General features: G+C 42.2%; 8 non-coding genes across 8 annotated transcripts; 5 read left to right on the top strand and 3 right to left on the bottom strand.

Moving 5' to 3' along the window:
* The first annotated feature begins 811 nt into the window (after positions 1-811).
* On the top strand, positions 812-883 carry trnae-uuc (transfer RNA glutamic acid (anticodon UUC)). The gene has a single exon. It is a non-coding gene; the product is annotated as a tRNA-Glu (tRNA).
* Positions 884-5,300: 4,417 nt separating this feature from the next.
* Positions 5,301-5,373, top strand: trnaf-gaa (transfer RNA phenylalanine (anticodon GAA)). The gene has a single exon. It is a non-coding gene; the product is annotated as a tRNA-Phe (tRNA).
* Positions 5,374-6,878: 1,505 nt separating this feature from the next.
* trnam-cau (transfer RNA methionine (anticodon CAU)) lies at positions 6,879-6,950 on the bottom strand. Its single transcript has one exon. It is a non-coding gene; the product is annotated as a tRNA-Met (tRNA).
* A 1,689-nt stretch (positions 6,951-8,639) lies between these two features.
* trnai-aau (transfer RNA isoleucine (anticodon AAU)) lies at positions 8,640-8,713 on the top strand. The gene has a single exon. It is a non-coding gene; the product is annotated as a tRNA-Ile (tRNA).
* Positions 8,714-14,517: 5,804 nt separating this feature from the next.
* Positions 14,518-14,589, bottom strand: trnap-cgg (transfer RNA proline (anticodon CGG)). Its single transcript has one exon. It is a non-coding gene; the product is annotated as a tRNA-Pro (tRNA).
* A 1,843-nt stretch (positions 14,590-16,432) lies between these two features.
* On the top strand, positions 16,433-16,514 carry trnal-aag (transfer RNA leucine (anticodon AAG)). The gene has a single exon. It is a non-coding gene; the product is annotated as a tRNA-Leu (tRNA).
* Positions 16,515-19,799: 3,285 nt separating this feature from the next.
* On the top strand, positions 19,800-19,872 carry trnaf-gaa (transfer RNA phenylalanine (anticodon GAA)). The gene has a single exon. It is a non-coding gene; the product is annotated as a tRNA-Phe (tRNA).
* A 3,107-nt stretch (positions 19,873-22,979) lies between these two features.
* On the bottom strand, positions 22,980-23,053 carry trnai-aau (transfer RNA isoleucine (anticodon AAU)). The gene has a single exon. It is a non-coding gene; the product is annotated as a tRNA-Ile (tRNA).
* Positions 23,054-24,825: the final 1,772 nt, after the last annotated feature.

The raw sequence follows: 24,825 nt of genomic DNA, 5'->3' as shown, positions 1-24,825 counted from the left end.
TGCTTGTACTTGATCTGGATCCCGTATGGTCTAGTGGTCAGTATTCCTGGTTTTCACCCAGGTGGACTGGCTTTGACTCCGGTTATGGGAAACTTCTCATTAGATGGATGGTTTGAGAACTATTGAACTTCTATAATTTCCAGAAACAAATCCCTATTGTTTTCCACAAGCCTTTCCCACTTCTAACCGAGTAGAAACCTGTTGCTAATGATGTGGTAATTTAATGAGTCTATCATCAAAGCTTCATACTTCTACTTGATCTGTATCAGCTTCAGGTAAAATATCCCATATGGTCTAGTGGTCAGTATTCTTGCTTATCGCCCCGGTGGCCGGGATTTGACTCCTGGGATGGGAAACTTTGAATTGAATGTCCGGATTAAGAAATATTGGACCTCTATACTTTCCGGAAACATATCTCTATCGTTCGCTACAAGCCTTTCCTGGTTCCAACCATGTAGATGTCTGTTGCTAATGATGTGGTTACTTATTGAGTCTATCATCCAAGATTCATGCTTCTATTTGATCTGGATCACATTTGCATAAAATATCCCCTATGGTCTAGCGGTTAGGATTTCTGGTTATCACCCAGGTGACACGGGTTAGACTCCTGATATAGGAAACTTAGAATTAAATATCTGGATTAAGAAATATTGGACCTCTATACTTTCTGGAAACAAATGCCAATTGGTCGCAATAAGCCTTTCCCGGTTCTAACCAAGTCGATGTCTGTTGCTAATGATGTGGTAATTTATCGAGTCTATCGTCCAAGCTTCATGCTTCTAAATCATCTGGATCTGCTTCCGATGAAGCATCCCATATGGTCTAGCGGTCAGGATTCCTGGTTTTCACCAAGGTGGCCTGGGTTCGACTCCCGGTATGGGAAACTTTATACTAGACACCTGTAATTAGATGTGTTGTGACAAGCAACTTTTTATGGTCTCAAGTTTTTTTTTCTTTTTCAAATGAATGACAACAAAACACAACACAACTTGACGAAAAGCGATACATATGACCCTCGTTCTTATAGATGTGGTGTCATTGACTGAACAACTCCCTCCTCTGGCTAGCGGAGGAAGTTCTTGGCTTTAATGAGTGGACAGAATTATGCGCTTGGTGACCTGAGACAGGCCATGTCAGCTTCCTGCACTCAACTTCAGCTACGAATGATAGAAGAAGAGGCAGGAACTACTAGATATCCTCATGAAATTCCATTGACCCAGGTATCAGACGCCTTATTTAAGGCAATTGAAAATGCCTTCCCAAGACCTCATGATTGTTTCCACACACCGATTAAGCCGGAGGTCCGGTGCACTATGGACAATGTGTTAAAAACTGGATAGAAAGCACCGGCCGCCATCCATCTGGCATATTTGAGAGTGAAATATTGTTCAGAACAGCTGTTGTTGCGGGTCTTCCGGAACCTGTGAAAAAGGAATTGAAGAAGGACCCAGACTTGTTGACAGGTGACGAACCTAGATTCAAACGTCACCTGACTCACCATTGTAAGATGCATGATGAAGAAAAGGTAAAAGAAAAAAACAAATCACAAAATTTGACCTCTGCCCTGTTAAACCTCCAACTTTCCAATTTACATAGTGAAGCCAAACAATCCAAACAGGAAAAGACGGACGGGGCAATCTGCCCAGATGTCAGATCAGGGTTGTGATGAGGCCCGAGATGATGGTCAGTTCTATGGTGGGTACGGTGGTCGCGGTCGCGGTTTCTCTGGTGGCCGGGGAAGAGAGTACTTGGGACAAGGACAACAGGGCAACTGTTTTGTAGGTGGCGGTAATGGTCCCCAGCCAGCAGGAGCAACAGCAGCAGGGGGGAGACAAAGTTGGAAACCTTCACGTGGTGTCTCCTGAGAGGCCGCTCGCCGCGGCCTGCGAATTCCAACAAATACCACTCAGAGCTGCCAACAAGGAACGTGGCACCCTACGTTTTTCATCCAGCCGGAGATATTTGACTGCCCCTCACCTCCGACTACCCCCCGGATGAACTAATCCGCGTTCCAGTGGCAGCTCTAGCGCTGTCTGAGGGTAATCCTCAGGCGCTCGTAGTGACTCAACAACAACAACAACAGCAGCAGGGAGCTAAAGCTGGAACCTTCACGAGGTGTCTCTTGAGAGGCCGCCTGTCGCGGCCTTCGAATCCAACAAGTACCACCCAGACCTGCCAACAGGAACGTGGCACCCTACGTGTTTTATCCAGCCGGAGATATTCGACTCTCCCCACCTCCGGCTACCCCCCAGATGAACTAATCCGCGTTCCAGTGGCAGCGCTAGCGCGGCTGAGGGTAACCCCTAGGCACCTGGGTGGCTCAACAACAACAACAACAGAAACAACAGCAGTATGGCCCACCACAGCAACAACGGCCTTTGCGAGGTGGAGGACGAGGCACTGGCAGACCATGGCAGCCCCAGCAAACGGCTCAATCACCTCGACAATATTACCAGGACGGAGATGATCCCCATGGTCCATGGGTTCCCGAGAGGATCAAGAAGAAGTGGTACGGCATACCCAATGCTTCACATGAAAGTCAACGGCGTTCCAACATCAGCTTTGGTGGACACGGGGGCAACACACTCATCTTTGAACATCCCGCCCGCCCCCAGTTGTATCCTCTTCCACCGTGACTTTGGTCGGCTTCTCTGGTTCTCCTCAAGCTCTGCCTATTACCCGACCTCTACGAACTGAAATCCCCCACCTGAAACAGACTCTCTACCATTCCTACGTTCATTCACCCCGAACGCCTGTGAACTTGATGGGAAGAGACTTATTGATATATGTTGATATCATACCATCCAATGTGGGCCGGATGGCCTCACAGTGACTTGACCAAATGGCGCAAAGATTCCGTGTTCACAACCAGTACGAACACGTGGACAATGGTTGATGTGTCCTTTGCAACAAGATTCGGAGATAGCAAGAGTCTATTGGTCACGCCTTGAGCCTGAAACTCCAGCCACTGGGGGACTGTTGTCTGTTTATTACCTGTAGAAATCATTCATTGACTCACTCTGACCATACCATTCGCCCATGGATGATTTTCAGTGTACATTGTTTTATGACAGACGATGACTTTATCTATCAAGACTGTTTTCAGAAGGTTTTTGGAACACTCTGGCAGTTGAAATCCACCAAAATTGTTGTGGATATGTTGATTTGGATAAATCACAAAAAGTGTGGTACAAAATGTTAGATACAGCTGACCCACATATTTCGTTGGCTCTTTCTCATGGTCATGAAGCTCACTAACTAGGTCCAATGTTAAAAAATAATAATAATAAAAAACAGAAACTTCTTAAAGTCATTGAGTGAGAGACCACTGACATCCCAGGACTGATTTATTCCAAAATGCACGCCATTTTGGAAGAAATAATCTTGACTCGAGAACATGGCAGGGAATTGACTGATCACCACCAGACAGAGGACTTGAAGGTACTGTTCTTTTACAGTATGTGGATGACCTTTGTACTGCGCTAACTACTTCTGAAATCTGTCTGGAGCTCACTAGGCAAACTTCATGATTGGAAAAGAGGAAACCGATGCAGCCTGTGTGTCTCTGATCCAAGAACTGGCCCCGGCGGCTGCCCTGCCCAACCCGGATTTTGACAAACCCTTCTATCTTGATGTGTTTACAATGCCAAACTGACCCTTAAACTAAGACCTGGTGATTTTCATCCAGCCCTGTGGCCAGGGGCTGAGATGAGATCACCATTGACTTCACGGACATGATACAAGTAAACAGGAAAATGATACCTTCTGGTCAATGTAGACTCTTTCTCATTGGCCGGAAGCGTACCATGTGCTAGAGAGGACTCGGCAGCAGTCATTATTTTGGCTCCAAGCTCTCCCATTGGCTTTACTGAAGGGGTTCCATTACCCGATCTCTCACATTCAGCATATTTGTCTCAACTGCATTCTCTTGTATCTAGTATTTATTCACAGGTACAGGAGGCTGCTGCAGCTGCACGTGATCCCCCAAAGGTGGCATTTGATTCTCCTGGGGACAGGTCACATACACATAGGGTTCCTGGTCCGGACTGGGCTTATCCCAGTCCAAGAGAGGGAGGTAGGGTACAGGATGTTTTTGCTTCTAATTGTTCTCTTGTTATTTTGTGAAGGAGCACTCCACATGCGTATGCCATACTCCTGTTGGGCAATCCCCAATCAGACGGATGTGGCTCCAATGACACCGCAATCTCCAACAAATGAGACACCACTGGCTTCCTGACACTGTGTGTGGTCCTCTGGTCCGTATAATCCATGTTGACCCATCGGTGGACGATTGGTTTAGAATCACTACAGGTATTACGGTAGTATCTAACAATTGGCTGTTAATGGCAGAGCAAGATGCCAGCGGAAAAACAAAATAAAAATAATAATAATAATTTGACCAAAAAAAGGCTGTGGGTTAGGACCTACTGAATTCTCATATAATATACATGTGCTTCTATATATATGTATGTGTATGTATATATATATTTCAGCAACACGGTTACTTATTTATATTTTTATTCATGTATTTATTTATTGACTTACTATTAACTACCTATTTGTGTAAAATGCCTTTCCTATTTCTGCATCCTCACTCGCTTCCTACTGCAACAAAGAAATTTCGCGAATACGGGATGAATAAAGTTATCCAATCCAAAATCAGTAGCCCACCAAATTTTTACCTGTCTCAAATAAAATAGGACAGGAAAATCGTTGGGTAACATTCCGTTTGACAGGTTTTTGTTGCTTCCAGTTTCTGTTTCCCAAGTGGATCTCTTACATCACAATAAGAGAGCATCACCTGCTTGAAAAGGTTCGTTTAATCGAAAGGGTAGGGGGACCTCTCCCTAATGTTAAGTATGCTCAGTAGCCCCAAACTGACCACTTTACACCTCTCCTGAACACAAAAAATTCTGGCACGTCTTTACTGTCTCTCTGATGATCTCAGCCTGTCCTCAGAAGACGAGTACTCAACTGCCAACTTCCATTTCTTAACAGCACCTCTCCTCACTGCCTTCTTCCTGGTTTGTAATGTTCGGATTTAGCTGGCTCAGAATTTAGTGAGCAGGTCATCGACACTGGTCATCTAAACTGCAATCCCAGCGGTGCCTACGAATATTGCACCCTGCATTTTCCTATTGCTTGAAACACAGGGAGAAATAATCACAGTGATTAGTTGTTGTCCTCAATCCAACTTTTACTGTAATCCCCAACATGCAATCATTGATAACTTAATCATTTTAGCATGCCACACCATGAGTCATTTTGCAATCCAAGTTGGTTGCCTTCCTTATCAATCAGCCGAAATTGCTCAGTCGGGAGAGCGTTAGACTGAAGATCTAAAGGTCCCTGGTTCAACCCCGGGTTTCGGCAGCACATTGGACTAGGCGAATGTGTCCTACATCAACTGTTTCCTTGTAAGCCATGAGTTGTTTTGCAGTTAAGTTTTACTCTTGTCACCAACATGGTCTGAATTCGCTCAGATAAGAAATGATGGAGAGCATTCCCCTGATCGACCTTGGTCTCCGTCAGTCCATTGGACTCTCTAAACAAGACCAATATCAGTAAATGCTCCAGTTTCAATATTGTACTAGTAAGCCATGAGTAAATATGCAGTCCAAGTTGGTTATTAATCATAATAATCAGCCAAAATAGCTTTGATGGGAGAGTGTTAGACTGAGTATGTAACGGTACCTGGTTCAACTCTAGCTTTTGGCAACACATTGGACTTTACAAACCAATTCTAATTCAGCAGGCAGTCAGTTTGAAATTGGCTTCCTTGTAGGCCATGAGTGGTTTTGCAGTCAAGTTTGATTCTTGTCACCTCCATGGCCAAAATTGGCTCAGATAGAGAATGTTGAAAATTTACGACAATATGCGAGTAATCACGAAGGTTGAGCGGATTGCGATCCTGCTGCATCAGCATCTTCTTAAGTGCTCTAGGTCTGCATTCTAGGGTAAAGGTCCAGAAACTAGTCCTTGGAATGAGGACTTGGTGACTGGTTACGACCCCGAGTTCTCTTTGGACAATTTGAAGAATGATTTAATACAACAATGATTAAATACACACATATATAATAGTATTACAGAATAAACCCAACAATAAGAATTTCTTTTCTCATATTCAGATGTAATTTTCGATTGTTTTCACTTTTTTTACCTGTCTTTTTCAGTTGTTTTTTTAACTGATACTGCATTTTCTTTTTGGTGAGAACATGCTCTCATATGTGTATGGAACTAGAATGCAATTAAACACTTCATCAGACATAGGCATTGTCGTCATCATTGACTTGACAAAAAGCCTAGTAGTCATCATACCCTCAGCTGCGTATGACGAAATTGTATAGTGCTTCTCCACTGGTCCGCCATCCCAGGCAAGACCCCTTAACTGACATATTCAGACTTGTTAGCACTCCGCCACGATGGAAACATCGCATCACCTCTTGTTGCCTCACCGATGCTAACAAGAATAAAATGTTGTTATCTTGTTGTTAATATTTGAAATAGATGACAAAAAGAAAAATGGAATGAAATAAAAAGGAATTTTCCTATTTGACTATTTTCTGTTCCTTTTTCACAATGATTTTTAGGCCTGACCATGTTTTACTGTATTACTTCCGCCTTCATCTAAATGTCAAGGCATTTGTAGGACGTGTTTCAGAAAAATGATTTTTTTTTTTGTCAGATTCCGATCTTGTGAAAATGATGCGATTAGGCCCGATTTCCGATCAATCTATATCGGAATTTTGATAAGAAGAATATGAAGTGAGAAAAGGTAACTTTTTCAGAATTAATCATTTTCAAGAACATTTTTTTCACAGCAATGTAACACTTGGAAGTGGTGTAGTTTGCATCTACAAAAAAGGAACTGTTGTCAGTAGCAGAGAATGGTTTCGATCCATTGACCTCTGGGTTATGGGCCCAGCGCGCTCCCGCTGCGCCACTCTGCTTCTTCCACTTTCTGGCATCAAATCGAAGCACACTTACTGAGGAATCGTGGGTTTTCTCACCTGCTGACGGAGCTCCTGAAGACCACCAGCGCAAGAACCTCCGTCTCGGCCTGGTAATGTCATGAGTTAGTCCTGCTATTCACAGAGTCATCCATTATGTATTTAAAAATGTCCATTACAATCAAAAACTCGGTACGAGACATTCGGCGCCAGGATTTACAAAACAATATACCATGTTGAATATAAGCTGATAATACCGCACAGATGAGTCATTAACTTATCGTGGTGGTGAAGTTTGTGTGTCCCGGTGGTGGGGTTAATCAGTCCCAGTGATCCTTGGAGAAATGTTGCCCGGGGCCTTGTAGCCCTGGTAGGCTTACCCATAGCCAACTGGTCTGTTGTGAGGGATTAGACAAAGAATGGCTCAGAGGACCTCTTATGATGAGCAACATTATTGGACAAAATCTTCCTTCACCCGTACGCGGTTAGGAAAGAGCCTGAGCGTAAGTTTGAGATATCCTGGCTCGACATAGTTTGGCTCTGGAGTTGCCCGCAGGACAAAAGGGGTGCATCCCTCCATCTTCGGGAGGGAGAACGGCACCTGATTGTTGTTTGTGTGCATGCACCAAACAGCAGTTCAGAGTACCGAGTCCTTGGAGGGGGTGCGGGAGAGTGCTCCTTAGGGGGACTCCCTTGTTCTGCTGGGGGACTTCAATGTTGATGTGAGACCTGGAGGGGGTGCTGGAGAGTCCTCCTAAGGGGGACTCCCTTGTTCTGCTGGAGGACTTCAATGATGATGTGAGACCTGGAGGGAGTGATTGGGAAGAACGTCCCCCCTGATCGAAACCCGAGTGATGTTCTATTGTTGGATTTCTGCGCTCGTAGTGGATTGACAATAATGAACACCATGTTCAAGCATAAGTGTGCCCATAAGTGCATTTGGCACCAGGACAACCGCATGTCTTGGATACTCGGGTAAAGAGAGGGACGGAGCTCTCAACCAATCACAACCTGGTGGTGAGTTTGTTCCGAAGGTGGGGGCAGATGCCAGCGCAGCCCGGGAGACCTAAATGTTTTGCTCCCCTATTAGAAGGACATTCAATTCCCACTCGCCGCTCCCCGCTCGATCTCACCCGTTCAACCTCTCCGCTCGACCTCGCCCATCCTTCCCCACATCTCCGTGCCGATTGGCCCGACAGTCGCACCCGAGCGAATACCAGCACATAACTGTTTATCTAATTTAGGCAGAACGTGGTGCTGTAAATGCCAAATTTGTGGATTCGACCGCTGAACAGACATGGCCTTTCTAGAACACATGTACCAAAGAGACAGCCTGGGGAATGAATCTGGCCTGCCTCCTCATTTTGTGCGGTTTGACACCCTTGCTCTAGAATAAGTTAAAATTGCCTAAAATGATTCATTTTGCCGTAACATAACAGTTTAGCGAGCTGTCATTGGCAATTATAGTCCTTACACAAAAATCATGACCACTTTGCACATCGCTGGTTAGCTCAGTTGGTCAGAGTAGTGCTAATAATGCCAAGGCCATGGGTTTGACCACCATATGGGCCATGACCTCTCCAAAGTCAATTGAAATTATCTAGTCCAACTTCTTTTGCCATAACATAAGTGGCTAGTTGACGTGATGCTATGGTGGCATCATGTAAATTCCAGAGCTGTGCAAGACATGGCCTTTTAACTCAGGTGGTCAGAGTGTGGTACTAATAATGCCAAAGTTGTGGGTTCAACCCCCACACAGGTCATGACCTCATTGTAGGGATTGCCTAATACAACTCTTTTGCCCTAACATAACACAACATCCTGTCTTGATGTTTCTTCAGTTTCTGTGGTCTGGTAATTTCTCTGCTCCACAAGACAGAAGATGCCACCCAGGATGTGAATCATCTCAGTGAGGGAATATTAGCTAGGTTTGTTCCCACCACATTTCTTTTCTTCCCAAATTGTTGTGAAATTTAATTTGTTTTCATACTCAAGCGGTCAGAACAGTGTTTCTCAACTTTGCTTAGCCTCCAATGAGGAAGCCTATAGAAAATCATAATAGGATTACTCTTAATAGTCGTCACAAGTGCAAAAATCTCTAACTAAAGATGTAAAAACCCTTAAATTCGAAACAACAAAATGCTGTACCAGAGTTGTCTATCTGTCTGGTAAGTTGACTGAGCTACCTTGCTAATGTGAGTGGGCTAACGTTCTGAACCTTATTTTTTCATGCTAATTGCTAGCATGCGCGAACACGAGATTAGACACAATTGGCGTATATTCTATCAATATTAGAATATAACAACAGATCACAAAATGTTTATAGTTGAAGGCCAATTTAAAGCATCACAGAACGAATCCACACAGGAAAAAAACTTTTCCTCTGCCCAGTGTGTGGTAAAACATTCAATCGCAAGAACCCCTTTTAAAAAACGCAAAATCTCATACTGGTAAAATGAAAAAAAATTCTGCTCAATTTGTTTAGTAACATTAGCTATTAGCTAAAGTGCTAGTTTAAATTTGACATGGTATCTTGATTTTGATAATTGTGCCGCCAAACGTCTTGTATTTGTGTTTTTCATTGAAATGGAAGTTTTTAACTGCAAAATGGATGACTGTAAATTGCAGAACTCGCTGTGGGTGTGACAGTCCACATTCAAGACCGAGGCATTTGTGCTGGTGATCCTCAGGAGCTCCGTCAGCATGTGGGAATCATCACGTGCCTCTGTATGTCTGATTGGATTAGTCTGATTGATTACATTTGTGAGTCAGGTTGTCATAAAGTGGTGCAGTGGAAGTGCGCTGGGCCTGTAACCCTGAGCTCAATGGATTGAAACCATTCCCTGCCATTAACAATCACTTCTTTTTTGCAGAAGCAAAATACCTCACTTTCAAGTGTTGCAGTTGCTGCGAAAAACTGATCTTGACAATTAATAATTCTTAAAATTAATAACTCACTTCACATTCTTCTGAATGATGCCAGCCGATCAAAAATTGTGTCAGAATTTAACGAAAACCGGGCCCAATTTTCAGAGTATTGGAATCGAATAAAAACAAGATTTTTAGATGTACTGAATTTACATTTGGGGTGGCCCGGTGGTGTGGGTGACCTCACAGCTCTGGGGTTCTGGATTCAAAACCAGGTCGGTCCACCTGTGTGGAGTTAGGATGTACTCCCCAAGCCTAATGTAGACACAAAAAGTGTGATCCCCGGTCTAACCATGTGGTTAGACCGGGGATCACACTTTTTGTGAATGGAATTCAATTGGAATTTTTGTGTGATGCTGGAACTTGTAGAACAGCAATTAGAATGGTTATTTTCAAGTGCTGGACGTACTTTGTTGATAGTTTCTAAATGTACTGTCAATTTACTGGAATGAAATGGCTTTTTCCAGCTTGGCCTGGTTTTGATCCCGTCCGCTCGCGGGAAGATGGTGTTTAAAAGACGAAAAAAAATTACATACAAAACAGCCATTTAAATGTTTTGCCGGAAATGTCACTTTCATTTTTTATCATACGCTAGACTTGTATAATAATGCGTTGACTGCGGGGGAAGCGCTCTGTTGCAGTGGCTGCTGATTAGATTGGAATGAAACATGTGGGCCGCGGGGCGGCTGATTTGACGGTTTTAGGCATTCAATATGCGCACGGACCACACAAGCGACTGCATTTTTCTATATGGACCACTTCTGTGAAGACATTACAATAATTCTAAAATCTTAATTAAAGAAAATTAGCTTTTGGAGGATAAAAGAATATTAATACTGTTTTTGAATGGTTGGACTGTTCAATACTCTAACATATGAGGGTGGCTTGTTAAAGAAAAAGAAAAGGATGGAAAGAGGTAAAATATTATGGCATATGTGCTGGTGGTCCTCAGCAGCTCCGGCAACAGGTGGGTATCGTTACGTGCCTCTGTATGTCTGCTTGGATTAGTCTGGTTGATTAGATTTGTGAGTACGATTGTCTGGTGTACAGCGAGAAGAAGCAGATTGGTGCAGCGGAAGCGTGCTGGGCCCGTAACTCAGAGGTCGATGGGTCGAAATCATTCTTTACTACTTAAAATTAATTTCTTTTTTTGCAGAAGCAAAATACCTCACTTGTTGTGTTGCTGTGAAAAACTGATCTTGACAATTATTAATTCTGGAAATAATACCTCACTTCACATTCTTCTTATGGATGCCCATCGATCAAAAATTGTATCAAAATGTAATGGTAATCAGAACCAATGCGTCATTTTCAGAGTAGATGAATGCCATTGGTTCCCTGAGAAAACCCACGCAAGCCTGGGGAGAACATGCAAACTCCACGCAGCTGGACCGACCTGGATTTGAATCCAGGACTCCAGAGCTGTGAGGTCAACGCACTATCCACTCACATCACTGGGCTGCTACTTATTTCTTATTTATTGATTATTTATTTGTCTGTTTGTTGTTGTTATTTGTGCACTACATGGTGAAAGCATTAAATCTCATTATACTTGTACGACAGTGGTGGGCCGTCAGGGCCGTCAAGGACTTCTCTGCTGGCCTAAGAAATATCTGAATCACATATTATATTTTGCCCTCTAATACTTTGTTAGCATCACATATTATATTTTGCCCTCTAATACTTTGTTAGCATCCTTTCCCTCTGGTTGCACTGCCTGGGCGTGTCTGAATGCCCCGCCCACAGAGACTCGAGGTGTAAAGCAAGATGGTGACATACTCCTATCACAAAGGAGAGGGAAGTGGTATGAAAAGAACAATCTAAGGAACTACTATTAAGAAGATGTGTGGTATCCTGACATCCGGAATTCACTGGGTCTAGACGTCACACTTAAATCTGCAGTTGTGGAGATGAGATGCATAACTTTTAAGGGCAATTGTTCGGTTTATTCTGTAATACTATTATATGTGTGTATTTAATCATTTCTTTGTTAAATCATTCTTCCAATTGTTCGAAGAGTGCTCGGGGTCGTAACCAGTCATCTAGTTCTCTCACAAGGACTGTTTATCTGACATCTTACCCAGTATCGGGCTCCGAGGACTGTTTATCTGGGTTTGCAGCAAGGAGTTGCCAAGGACTCGGGCTACCAACAGATAGGGATATCTGCCACTTTCAGCAACTCTCGCATAATGTTCATACATTGTGATGATGTTCTGTTAATAAAACTAGCTCATCTGTTGGGGGATTCGAACTGGTCAGGCTGGGGGATGGAAACATCTCCCAGCGCTGGTTACTCTGACCCCCTCCTTCTGTTGAAGTCTGGTAAATCTCATCACGCTTGACTCTGTTTGCTTCCTTTGATCCAAAGTTATTGCATGTATATGGATTAGATCCCAAAGTCATACTCCCGGACGAGCCCTCTTTTTGTCCAATTGTGATCTATTATGTGGGTTGATAGGTCACATGCTCAAACCTGAAAAAAGTGTCACATTATGTACACACATGGCTTGTTGGTCTAGTGGTATGATTCTTGCTTTTGGTGCGAGAAGTCCTGGGTCCAACCCCCAGATGAGCTCTTGTCTTATCAAATTGTGATCTAATTTGGGGGTGATATGGCACATTAGCTACCTAAGGAAAAAAGTGTCACTGTATGAGCACCACTGGCTCGTCTGTCTAGTGCTGCAGTGGGCAAACTTTGTGGCCCGGGGCCCCATTGACTTTAAAAATTTGACAGATGGGCCGGGTCGGCGCAAGATACGATACATATAAGAAACTGCATCCGTTAACAGTACATATGAAACATAAACAGAAAAAAAGGACTAAAGATATAACAAGAGAGTGGACAGAACCAAATAATATTAATATTTAGAATTTATTTTCACAACAACGGACTGGTAAACAGAACAAACAAATTTAGATGAACTTGGATTAATATATACAGACACACTTAAACATACGTTTAACGTAACTTTACACAAAACTGAATTCTAATTTTGTTTTAATCTTTTTTTTCCTTCCTTTCCACGCTTCCAACCTCATGTTTGCTATCAATGGGATGTTTGATGTTTTTCTACGTATTCCCTTCAAAATATTCAGAAAACTACGCGCACAAATGTCCTCACAATAGGATAACCCACGACCACTTGCCAACGAAAAGTATTCTTGTAGTAATAGCGATCGTTCCACTGCTCATAGAACAACTTTGCCTCTGGCAATGAGCAAATAAATATTTATATTAGTGATGGATAGTATTCTGTAAAACTATCATATGTGTGTATTTAATCATTTTTGTATGAAAGCTTCTTCAATTTGTCTGAGGAGAACTCACGATTGAAACAAGTCACCAAGTCCTCGTCTCAAGGACTGTTTACTGGACCTTCACCACAGAATGCAGACCTAGAAGGACACGTAAGAAGATGCTGATTGAGCGGGACCACTGTCTGAACAACCTTTGTGATTCAACGCATATTGTCGTAAATTGTCAACAATCTGTGTCTGAGCCTATTTGGGTCATGGAGGTGATTAGAATCTAACTTGACTGCAAAGTGACTCATGGCTTACAAGGAAACCGAAAACGGACTGCTAGCTGAATTAGGCTGGGTTTGCACAGTCTGATGTGATGCCGACACCAGAGGTTAAACCAGGGACCTTTAGGTCTTAAGTCTAACGCTCTCCCAACTGAGCTACTGCAGCTGGTTTACAGAATGAACAACCAACTTGAATTGCAAATTGACTCATGGCTTACTATTCCATGTGCTTTACCCGAGACTCGCACATTCACGCATACACATCAAAAGTAAATAAACATTACTAAACATAATCTTCCTTCTCACATGCTAAACACTGTACAGTCGAACCTTGTCTTACCATAAAAATTTTGATCAAATAATTTGCCTGTGGCAGTAGCTCTGTCCACTCTTTTTGTTTTTCATGTTTTACAGCCCCTCTATCTTTTTTTTAAATTACATTTGAATATTTCTTATTACATTCCTTTTTACTTTACTTTGTACTTTATACTTTTTACTTTAATGATGAGTGATGAGTATGTTAATACTTTAGTCCTTTTTTTCTGGTTATGTTTCATATGTACTGCTAAAGGATGCAGTTTTTTATATGTATCGTATCTTGTACCCGGCCTATCTGTCAAATTTTTAAAGTCAATGTGACAGACGTGCCAGGGGTGCCCATGCGGTGACACTTTTTTCCTTAGGTGGCTAATTTGAAATATAAATTTTATTCTTATATTTAATCTTGCACCCTTTTGCACTTTGATGTATTAAAAGTTACTAGAATAGAATTTAATTTACACCTATTGGTTAAAATGTACACGACACCTTTTGTACTCCACCTCTTCATTTGTATTAACGCCTCCCATTTTTAGGACTTGTCTTATCTCTATTAAAAATAGCTTTGGGGAGCCTGGAGAGTTGTCACACTCTCCGGCATCTGAATTGTTGCATCCCCGCCCCTGCAGACGCGACCTTAACTTTCATTATACCTGCCTCAGTATGTCTTCCAATGTTCGAGTTTATTGAAGTATTGGCCAACAAGCTCGAGGTGCTCTTAAACTGACACTTTTTTTTCTGAGATGGCTAATGTCCCATATCACCCCATCATATATCATAATTCAATAAAAGCTAGGCTCGTCCGGGAGTTGGACCCGGGACCTCTCACACCCGAAGTGAGAATCATACCGCTAGACCAACGAGCCAGACACACTCATACCATGACACTTTTTTTCTCAGATGGCTAATGTCCCATACCACCCCACCATATATGACAATTCAACAATTTTTTTCTCAGGTGAAGCATGTGACATCAACTCCCATAATAGATCACAATTCGACAAAGTTATGTCTCATCCAGGAGTTGGACCCAGGACCTCTTTCACCCTAAGCAAGAATTTTAACACAAGACCAATGAGCCAGAGCTTGTTTTCATTATTTTAAAACCTACAAATGTGTCAGATCTGTTTAGCCTGACCTTTATGGACATGCTTGTGACTTGCTATCTTAACTCATTATCTGCCAGAGCAAGTGATCCTATTTCACTCCCATTGACGACAGGCATCCAATCCAATTTGACTGGAGGGATTGCAGTCAAACTGGATTGGACATCTCTCCCTGTCAATGGCAACTAATGACGCTCACACCTAGTGGCAATTTAGAATGTCCTATGTGGGATGAGACCGGAGTACCCGGAAGAAACCCACGCAGGGGATAACATGCTAACTCCATACAGTTGGAGCGACCTGGTCTTGAACCCAGAACCCTAGAGCTGTGAGGCTAACCGCACCACCGGGCCGCCCCAAATGTCATTCAGTAAATCAAAAAATGTTGCTTTTACCCGATTCCTATAGTCTGAAAATGACACATTGGGTCCGATTTCCGTTAAATTCTGATACGATTTTTGATCGGTTGGTATCCTTAAGAAAAATGTGAAGTGAGTTATTAATTTTAGGATTATTTAAAACAGGCTGAGCAAGAAAAAGGTCTTTCACCTGTGTGGGTTTTTGGGGATTTCAGATATTATAAAAACATAGTTAATCATACTACATGTCAAAAAGCTGTCACAAGCGTACTATCCATGTGAATCTTTTCAAATTAAAACTTTCTTTAAACGTTACAAGCTTATTCCCTACCATGTTTGCAGTTGTTTACATATATAGATATCATTTATGTCAGAAACTGTATTGTAATATAAGTTCAATATTAACATTTTGAAATTGAAAAGGGGCTTATATTCATTGCTCGACATATGTGCAATTGACTTTGTTAAACGATTTTTGATTTTTGCTGCTAAATCTATGACGCCAAAATTTTGGGGTTATGCTTCAAAATAGTGTTACTAAATTGCTTTGTATGATTTGGAAAAAAAAGATACATTTTCAATGTGAAATTCCCTATCACTGTCAAATTTAACATTGTCATGTATATTTTCTCATAGGATAGAAAAATGTATTAATGCATATTAATGTTACTATTTTTAAACATTAAAAATTGGCAATCTTCTTGAGGATTAGCATTAGTGTCTCTCATGACACTAAAATGACAGTAATTTAACTATGGAGGGGTGCCCAACTCCGGTCCTCAAGGGCCCCTTTCCTGTCTCTTCTCCATAACTCCCTCCTGTACCACACCTGAATCAAAGATCAACTCATCAGCCAGCTATCCAGAAGCTTGATAACGATCCCAATTATTTGATTCAGGCATGTTGATGGAGGGAGACATGGAAAACAAATTTGATAGTGGCCCTCGAGGGCTGGAGTTGGGCACGCTAATGTAATGTAAATTTCGCTCATTCATATTCCATACTACACATCCTAGCAAGTGTTGCGGGGGTTGGTGGAGTCTATCCCCCCAGGCTTCAAGAAAAATGCAAACAACACCAGTAAGCCGTAGGGCACAAACAACCATTTGCACTCACAATCAGACCGCCACTATTGGGAATTGAGGCCACGTCTGCCTGCAAGTCAGCCGGGTGTCCCACTGCACACTCAGAGATCTGGGATAGATTGCTGTAGGTTTGTGGAAAACTTCCAAAGACTCATATAAGGTAATGTGGCCGAGTGGTCTAAGGTGCTGGATAAAGGCTCCAGTCTCTCAGGAGGTGTGGGTTCAAATCCCACCACTGCCAATATCTTCTGATTTTGTTGGGTCTGAAGTTACTGACAGGCATGAGACTGTGTTATATTTTAAAGCAACCGGTTGCTGGGAAAGGTCAGAGGCGTGAGATGATAACTCGCGCTCGGCTCCGAGGAACTTTCTTATCTCCCCAAGGTGAATGTTGCTATTATTAAGTTTCAGCATGATGTCATGGAAAAGTACAGTAGTTGAGATTATAGACATCATGGAAAAGTACAACAGTTGAACACTGAGACGTGTTGAGAAGAGATTATAGGAATCATGGAAAAGCATAATATTAAGACAGAGATTATAGACAGGATGTTCTTTAGAAATGCACATATTATTAAGACTCCTGTTTTAAGCAACTTCACAATCTGCTTAAGTCACTTTTAATGGGTGCAAATGGCTCTTCCCTGACCTTTCAACTAAAATGTGAAAACCACTGGGGAGGGAGCCAAGTCCCGGTTGCATAAATAGGAGCCTCGTGGTTTTCCACCACTGTGTTTGTTAAAATCCACAAAATACATTCGCTCTGTGTTGAAGCCATCATGGATGACAGACAATCGTTAATGTCCACTGCTCACCATCCAAGACATATGTGTCTCTTTGCTTTCACCTTCTGACTAAACCTTTTGCCTGTGCAGGAAAAAGGTTTGTCACCAACGTGGTTTGTTCAATGTATTTTTAAACACACTGTTTAATTGTCTTTAAATCAAGCTTGTACATTCAGTCGACTTGAGAATTTAAAAAAAATCAATTGCAGTGCACAAAAAGCCCTTTTGTTGCACACTGAGAAAATATATAAATATAAAAAAGTGAACCCACCTTCTAGTCTGTTAAGAAATATTTTTGTTCTTCGTGGAACACTCCCACACGTAAATTCTGTTGGAGGCACCTTTGATAGTTAATAGCAGGCTAAACCTTAAGGCAGTGGCTCCTTAGCCAGTAACAGTTCAAGTAGTCGCAGGGCCTATTTAGCCGGTAACCGGTCAAATAGCCTATATGGCCCCATATGGCTATTTATATGCACCATGTTGTTGGAGAAGGGCAGACATCATGAATTTGAAATAATGGCTTGGTGTACTCTGGCAGGCCCATGACGGATGAGTATAGTATGGCTTGTTTAATGGTGTGGAAAGCTTCTTCAGCAGCTGGAGTCCATTCTTTAGGATCTGACAGGTTGAGGTCTTTGTCACTCATGAGGTCCAATAGTGGGTGGGTGATTTGTGCGAAGTGAAGGATCCATCCTCGACAGTAGTTGGCTAAACTAAGGAAAGCAAAGACTTTCTTCTTGGTTGGGTCTGGGGGAATTTCTGACGGCCTTCTTCCTGTTGTCCGTTAGCCTTCGACCTTTTTGACCAAGAAATGTGACTTCAATCTGGCAAAATTGAAGTTTAGATTACGAGGCCTTGTTCCCCATCTCTTCCAGGTGTTGGAACACTCTGATGGACTGTTTTCGGGTTTCTTCTGCTGTTGAGCTTGCAATTAGGATGTCGTCCACATAGATGAGGACTCGTGTAGACTCTGGATATGAATGGTAACTCATGGATCTCTGGATCTCTGTGGAGAATATGGTTGGGCTGTTGCAGAATCCTTGTGGCAATCTGGTGGAGGTGAACTTTCTGTTGCCAAAGGTGAAGCCGACATGGTGGTGGCTTGAAGCAACTCGGTTATCATTTGTGCGCTGGCTGTCACCTGGGCCTTTTCCTTCTTGGAGCGAATGTTCTCCTCTGCGTGGCTTTTCCAATGGAGTATCTCAGCGGATGAGGTAGTCTTGTAGGTGACGAAGTGTATTTTGATGAATCCAGAAATGGGAACTTGGAAACCTTGGATAAACCATTGTTTAAACTGGACTCGGAATGGGCCATTTTCATTGTCGTCATCCATCATGCGGCTGTTGGACTTGACACAGCTTTCTAATCTGGCATAGTAATCATTTGTAGTCTCGCCCTCTTTCCACGTACATGTCCTAATTCTTTGGTAGGCGGGGGGTCTCTGGAACATTGCCCCTGCTCTTCCTAGTAGCTTTTCTATTTCTCCGGTTAGGGCATGGGGGTCGTAGGCTAATATGTTTCCCCCTACATCACTTCCTGTGAATCTCTCTCTGACTCTGCCCAATCTATGCTTCAGTGAGTTCTTTAAGGCTTTCTCCACTTCAGCTCCTTTCAGGTTATAGGATGCCACTAACTGACAGAATTTTCTGGCCTATTGTTCCGCATTTTCTTCCACATCTCCGAGTCCCTTGCATGCTTCCAGTCATCTGGCCTTGGTCCAAGGTCGGTAGACCAATAAGGTGGGTTGTTGTTGTTGTACTGCAAACTTTTAATACTACCGCAGTGATAATACTCATTCAAATCATTACACTTCACATTGACAGAAATCAAAGGCTGAACTCACAATCTTTCTCGTTCCGAACCTGCCCTAGTCCGGGGACCCGTCACCAGATTACAGGAGTGGCGAGGGAACGTCCGCCTGGTTCACCCTTTCAATGGAGGATGCTGTCGTCGTGCCCCGTCGTCGCTCCGGCAATTGTTGGCTGTTGGGTCTCAGGTTTTCGGAAACCAAGTATGATAGATCTGAAAATACAACTTCAGGAGAAGATTAAGAAGTAGTGAGATCAATTTAATAGGAAATAGGTTTATTATCAAAGTGCAAAGGGGGGAGAGAGGTTAAACAGTGGAGTCCTGTTCAGCGCAATGTTCTTGCAGCTCTCTCACGAATGAACAGTGGGTTCATCTTTATATAGGAAAAGAAGCCATAGTATGGTTTCTATGACAACGACCAAACTCTGGGCAAAGTCGGATTAATCAGTGACAGGTCTCCATGACAACGACCAAACTTTGCGCAAAGTCTGAACAATCAATGGCAAGTTTCCATGGCAACGACCAAACTTTGGGGAAAGTCGGATTAATCAGTGGCAAGTTTCAATGGCAATGACCAAACTTTGGGCAAAGTCTGGTTAATCAGTATAAAGTCCCCATGACAACGACCCTGGGTTTTAGCAGCACATTGGACTTTGCAAATCCACAATAAATAAGCTGGAAGTCAGTTTGAAAGCTGTTCCTTGTAAGCCATGAGTCATTTTGCAGTCAAATTTGACTCTTGTCACCAACATGACCTGAATTGGCTAGGATAGGGAATGTTGGAGAGTGTTCCCTGAATCGACCTTGGGCTTTGCCAGTTTATTGGACTCTCTAAACCAGACCAATATCAGTTGATGCTCTAATTGCAATATTGTACTAGTTAGCCATGAGTAGATTTTTAGTCCATGTTGGTTATTGTCCACTGTCAATCAGCCGAAATAGCTCAGTTGGGAGAGCATTAGACTGAAGATCTAAAGGTCCCTGGTTCAATTCCAGGTTTCGGCAGTTCATTGGACTTTGAGAGTCCACCCTCAATCAGCTGGCCGTTTTTATGAAAGCTGTTTCCTTGTAAGCCATGACTCATTTTACAGTCAAGTTTGACTCTTGTCACCAACATGGCCCAAATTGGCTCAGATAGGGAATGTTGAAGAGAGTTCCCTGAATTGGCCTTGGGCTTCGTCAGTCCATTAGACACTAAAGAACCAGACCAATATCAGTTAATGCTCCAATTGGAATATTGTACTAGTAAGCCATGAGTCAATTTCTAGTCCAAGTTGGTTGTTGCTATCAGTCGGCTGAAGTAACTCAGTTGGGAAAGCGTTAGTCTGTTTGTCTAACAGTACCTTGTTCAACCTTTGCAAAGCCATGGGTCGCTTTTTTTTTACAAACGGTTAAAATACTAGAGTGGGTGTGTGTTTCAATGTGTCACAACTTTTCCGTTATTGCATTATTGGCAAACAGATAGTTCATCACAGCCACTCCCATGGCAGTCGCTCAATCTGACTGACTGGGGCGATGAACGGCGGCACTTTACCTTCCAAAACAAATTTCTATTTGTAGGTGTGTCACACGCGAATCTAATGCATTAATTAGCTGGTTCCTTCTGGAATTAATATTGCTGATAGGGCAGCAAAAGGGGGTGGAGCTCCCAGATGCCCCACTGGGAATGTGTTAGGTTCATCAATTCAATCATGGCATGTTGGTCTAGTGGTATGGTTCTTGCTTAGGGTGACATAAGTCCCGAGTCCAACTCTTGGATGAGTTGTTGTTGTGTTGTTTGGTAATCTTTAGTGGGAAAAAGTGTCATTCAGTGAGCACATCTGACTTGCTGGTTAGGGTGCGATAGGTCCCGGGTCCAACTCCCACATGAGCCCTTGCTATGTAGGGGTTTATCTGTATTACTATTATATATAAATGTGTAGTAAATTGTTTATTTGTTAAATCATTCTTCCTATTGTTCGAAGACTGCTCGGGGTCATGAACAGTCATTTAGTCCTCTCATACAAGGACTGCTTATCCAAGGATTGTTTATCCGACATCGCACCCAGTCTGGGAATCTGAGGACTGTTGATCTGGGTTTGCAGCAAGTAGACGCCAAGCTCTCCGACTAACAACAGATATGGATATCTGCCACTTCCAGCAACACTTGCATAGTGTGCATACCTCGTGACGCACTTTGGGCTTCTTTATGTAATTGTTATATGATTGTTATGTCAAACGTGTGATTGTTTTTATCCAAATGAAGGTTGGTTTTAGTTTCCTGTTTTGTTATTGTTAAAATACCTTCATTGTTATTTTAGTTATATATGTTGTTTTTGCTTACACATGTTGAATTAATCAATAACCTTTTAATTGTTTTGATTTATGGCCTTAAAAGCCGTACGGGAATTACTGTTCGGGGATATACTTTGGAGATCAAGATGAAGTCTTGAGACTCTAATCTATCTACCCTTATTAAGATAATGTTATCCGGGATCCGATCTATTTAATTAAATGTCAATAATTGAATAAGATGTCTGCCTGCAGTGATTGATAATTTCACAGGATGGGGATTATTAATGAACCTATCTTCTCGAAAAAAAAGAAACATTTTCAATATGAAATTGCCTATCAAAGTCAAATTTAATATTGTCGCGTATATTTTCATAGGTTAAAAATGTATTAACCTAATATTGATGGTACTATTTTTCAACACTAAAAATTGGCAATCTTCTTGAGGATTAACATTGGTGGGATTTGACGCCACGCCTGCCTGCAACTCAGTCAGGTGTCCACTGCACCCCCAGAGATCTGGTTTAGACTGCTGTAGGTTTGTGGAAACCTTTTATCACCCCCATTTATGGTAGTGTGGCCGAGCAGTCCAAGGCCCTGGATTTAGGGCCCAGTCTTTCAGGACTCTCTCATATTGGGAAGGGAAATGTGATAAATAATTCGGGATGGTGAAGAATATGACATATTTTACTCATTCATTTTGCTGTAGCTGTTTTATTTTGATATTACTACTGCAGGATTAAACTCTTGTTCTTAACTCAATTACAATATGAACAAAATGTTCTTTCTGAGATTCTTCTTTTGAGGTTGAACTCATGCTGATAAGGAGACAGATGGTCTGGATGATGTGGATTCGAGGATGGAGAGTTTGTAGTCCCGAGAAGACACCCCTCTCGCCAGTCGTGGACCAGTCCGCATCATTGTCAATCAGCGAATGAATATGCACAGCGACACTCAGCGGGCTTATTCTTTGGGAGGGAGACCCGGAGCTCTGTATGGATCCGTTTGGCAGGAATATATCATCTGTGGATTAACTCGCTCAAACCTGGTTTGTCTCCTCCGATGTTGAACATGCTCTATTGTTAGACGGGATAAGACTGAGTTAATGATTGGTGTCAAGTGCTAAAATTATTAGTCTAACAATGGCCATTTAAGATTTAATTATCTCTTTATGGTTATAGAACTTCCATTTGTAAAAATTACATTCAATTCTGAAAAAAATGTGTTTGTTTAGCATCTTTGACAAGTAATTGCTCTTTTAAGAAGGGTTCTATGTCAATTGTGGTTAGCTTATATTTATGCGTATTGTTAAAAAGATATCCATGAATGAGTGAAAAATGTGACCACAATCCTCAACTATAAATATTTTGTGATGTGCTGTTATATTCTAATATTGATAGAACATTACAGCCAATTTTGTCTAATCTCCTGTTCGCGAATGCTAGCAATTCGGATGATAAGCTAAGGTTCAAAACGTTAGCCCACTAGCATTAGCAAAGTAGCTCAATCAACGTACTAGACATATAGACAACTCTGGTACAGCATTTTGTTGTTTCGAATTTAAGAGTTTTTACATCTCTATTTGGGGATTTTGCACTTGTGACGACTATTAAGTGTAATCCTATTATGATTTCCTACAGCCTTCCCCATTGGAGGCTAACCAAAGTTGAGAAATTATGTTCTGCCCGCTTGAGTATGAAGGCATATTTAATTTCACAACAATTGTTGTGGAGCAGAGAAATTACCAGATCACAGGAACTGAGGAGATATCAAGACAAGATATTATGTTGTTAGGGCATAATACATTGTATTTCACAATTTCAACTCCTACAGAGAGGTCTTGGCCTGTGTGGGGGTTGAACCCACGACTTTGGCGTTATTAGCACCACACTCTGACCAACTGAGTTAACAGGCCATGTGCTGCATAACCCAGGTATTTGCATGATGACGCAAATGCAACACGTCAACTAGCTAAACACTTACGGCAAAAGAAGTTGGCCTAGGTAAATTTATTTGAATTTGGAGAGGTCATGGTCCATATGGAGGTCAAACCCACGACCTTTGGCATTATTAGCAGCACTCTGACCAACTAAGCAAACCAGCCACATGCAAAGTGGCCATAAAACCGCACAAAATGATGCAGCAGGCCAGATTTGTTCCCAGGGCTTCCTCCTTCACACCTGTGTTCTAGAGAGGCCGTCCCCATATGGCGGTCAAACCCACAATTTTGGCATTTACAGCACCACACTCTGCCTAAATGAGATAAATATGTGCGTATTGAATCATTTTTGTACGGACGCTTCTTCAATTTGTCTGAGGAGAACTCACGATTGTATCAAGTCACTGAGTTCTCGTTTTAAGGACTGTTTACAGGACCTTTACCCCAGAATGCAGACCTACAAGGACGCTTATGAAGATGCTTATTCAGCGTGATCGCTATCAGAACAGCTTTCATGATTACTCGCATATTGTCGTAAATGTTCAACATTCCCTATCTGAGCCACGTCGGGTCATGGAGGCGACAAGAATCAAACTTGACTACTAAACCACTCATGACACGTTTTCAAACTGACTGCCAGGTGATTTAGGGTGGGTTTGCAAAAGGCTAATGTGCCGCAAAAACCCAGGGGTTTAACCAGCGACCCCTAGATTTTCAGTCTAACACTCTCACAACTGAGCTACTTCAGCTGATTGATGAGGACAATAACCAACTTGGACCAGAAATTTACTCATGGCTTAGTAGTACAATATTCCAATTGGAGCATTACATTATACCGGTCTGGTATAGAATATGTCTCCTATGTTTCTCTTTGGAATGAAAGTTTTTAAATGCAAAATGGGTGACCTTGAATAGCAGGACTAACCCTAACCCAGAACCTAGAATTGAACCTGGGACCACTAGATTTTCAGTCCAACATTTTCCCAACTGAGCTACTTACGCAGATTGATAAGCATAACAACCAACTTGGACTGCAAATTTACTCATGGCTAACTTGTACAATACTCAAATTATATAGTTCTGGTTTAGAGAGTCCAATGGACTAACGAAGCCCGAGGTCAATTCAGGGAACGTGTGAAATATGAATTGTATTCTTATATTTAATCTTGCACCCTTTTGCACTCTGATGTATTAAAAGTTACTAGAATAGAATTTAATTTACGCCTATTGGTCAAAATGTGCACCACACCTTTTGTACTCCACCTCCTTCATTTGTATTAACGCCTCCCATTTTTATGACTTGTCCACCTCTAAAAACACAGTTGAAGCAGATTTTTGAGGGGAGATAGCTTTGGGGAGCCTGGAGAGTAGTCTCCCTCTCCGGCATCTGAAATTGTTGCATCCTCGCCTCTGCAGACGCGGCATTTAAATTGCATTCTATCAGCCCCAGTGTGTGTTTATTGAAGTGTTGGCCAGTAGCCCCAACAGAACGCTCCACGACATTCTATATCTGAGCCAATTTGGGTCATTGAGGTGACAAGAATAAAACTTGACTGCAAAATGACTAATGGCTTACAAGAAAACAGCCTTCAAACTGACTCCCGTCTGAATTAGGGAATGTGAGCAAATTCCAATGTGCTGCCAGAGTCTGGGATTGAACACGGGACATTCAGATCTTCAGTTTTATAGTCTCCCAACTGAGCTACATAAGCTGATTGAATGAAACTACAACCAACTACAACTGGAAA

This window comes from Stigmatopora nigra, chromosome 20 (assembly GCF_051989575.1).
Source record: "Stigmatopora nigra isolate UIUO_SnigA chromosome 20, RoL_Snig_1.1, whole genome shotgun sequence".
In the NCBI taxonomy this organism is placed as follows: Eukaryota; Metazoa; Chordata; class Actinopteri; order Syngnathiformes; family Syngnathidae; genus Stigmatopora; species Stigmatopora nigra.
The sequence above is the reverse complement of the archived record's forward strand: the minus strand, read 5'-3'. Positions and strand labels throughout refer to the sequence as shown.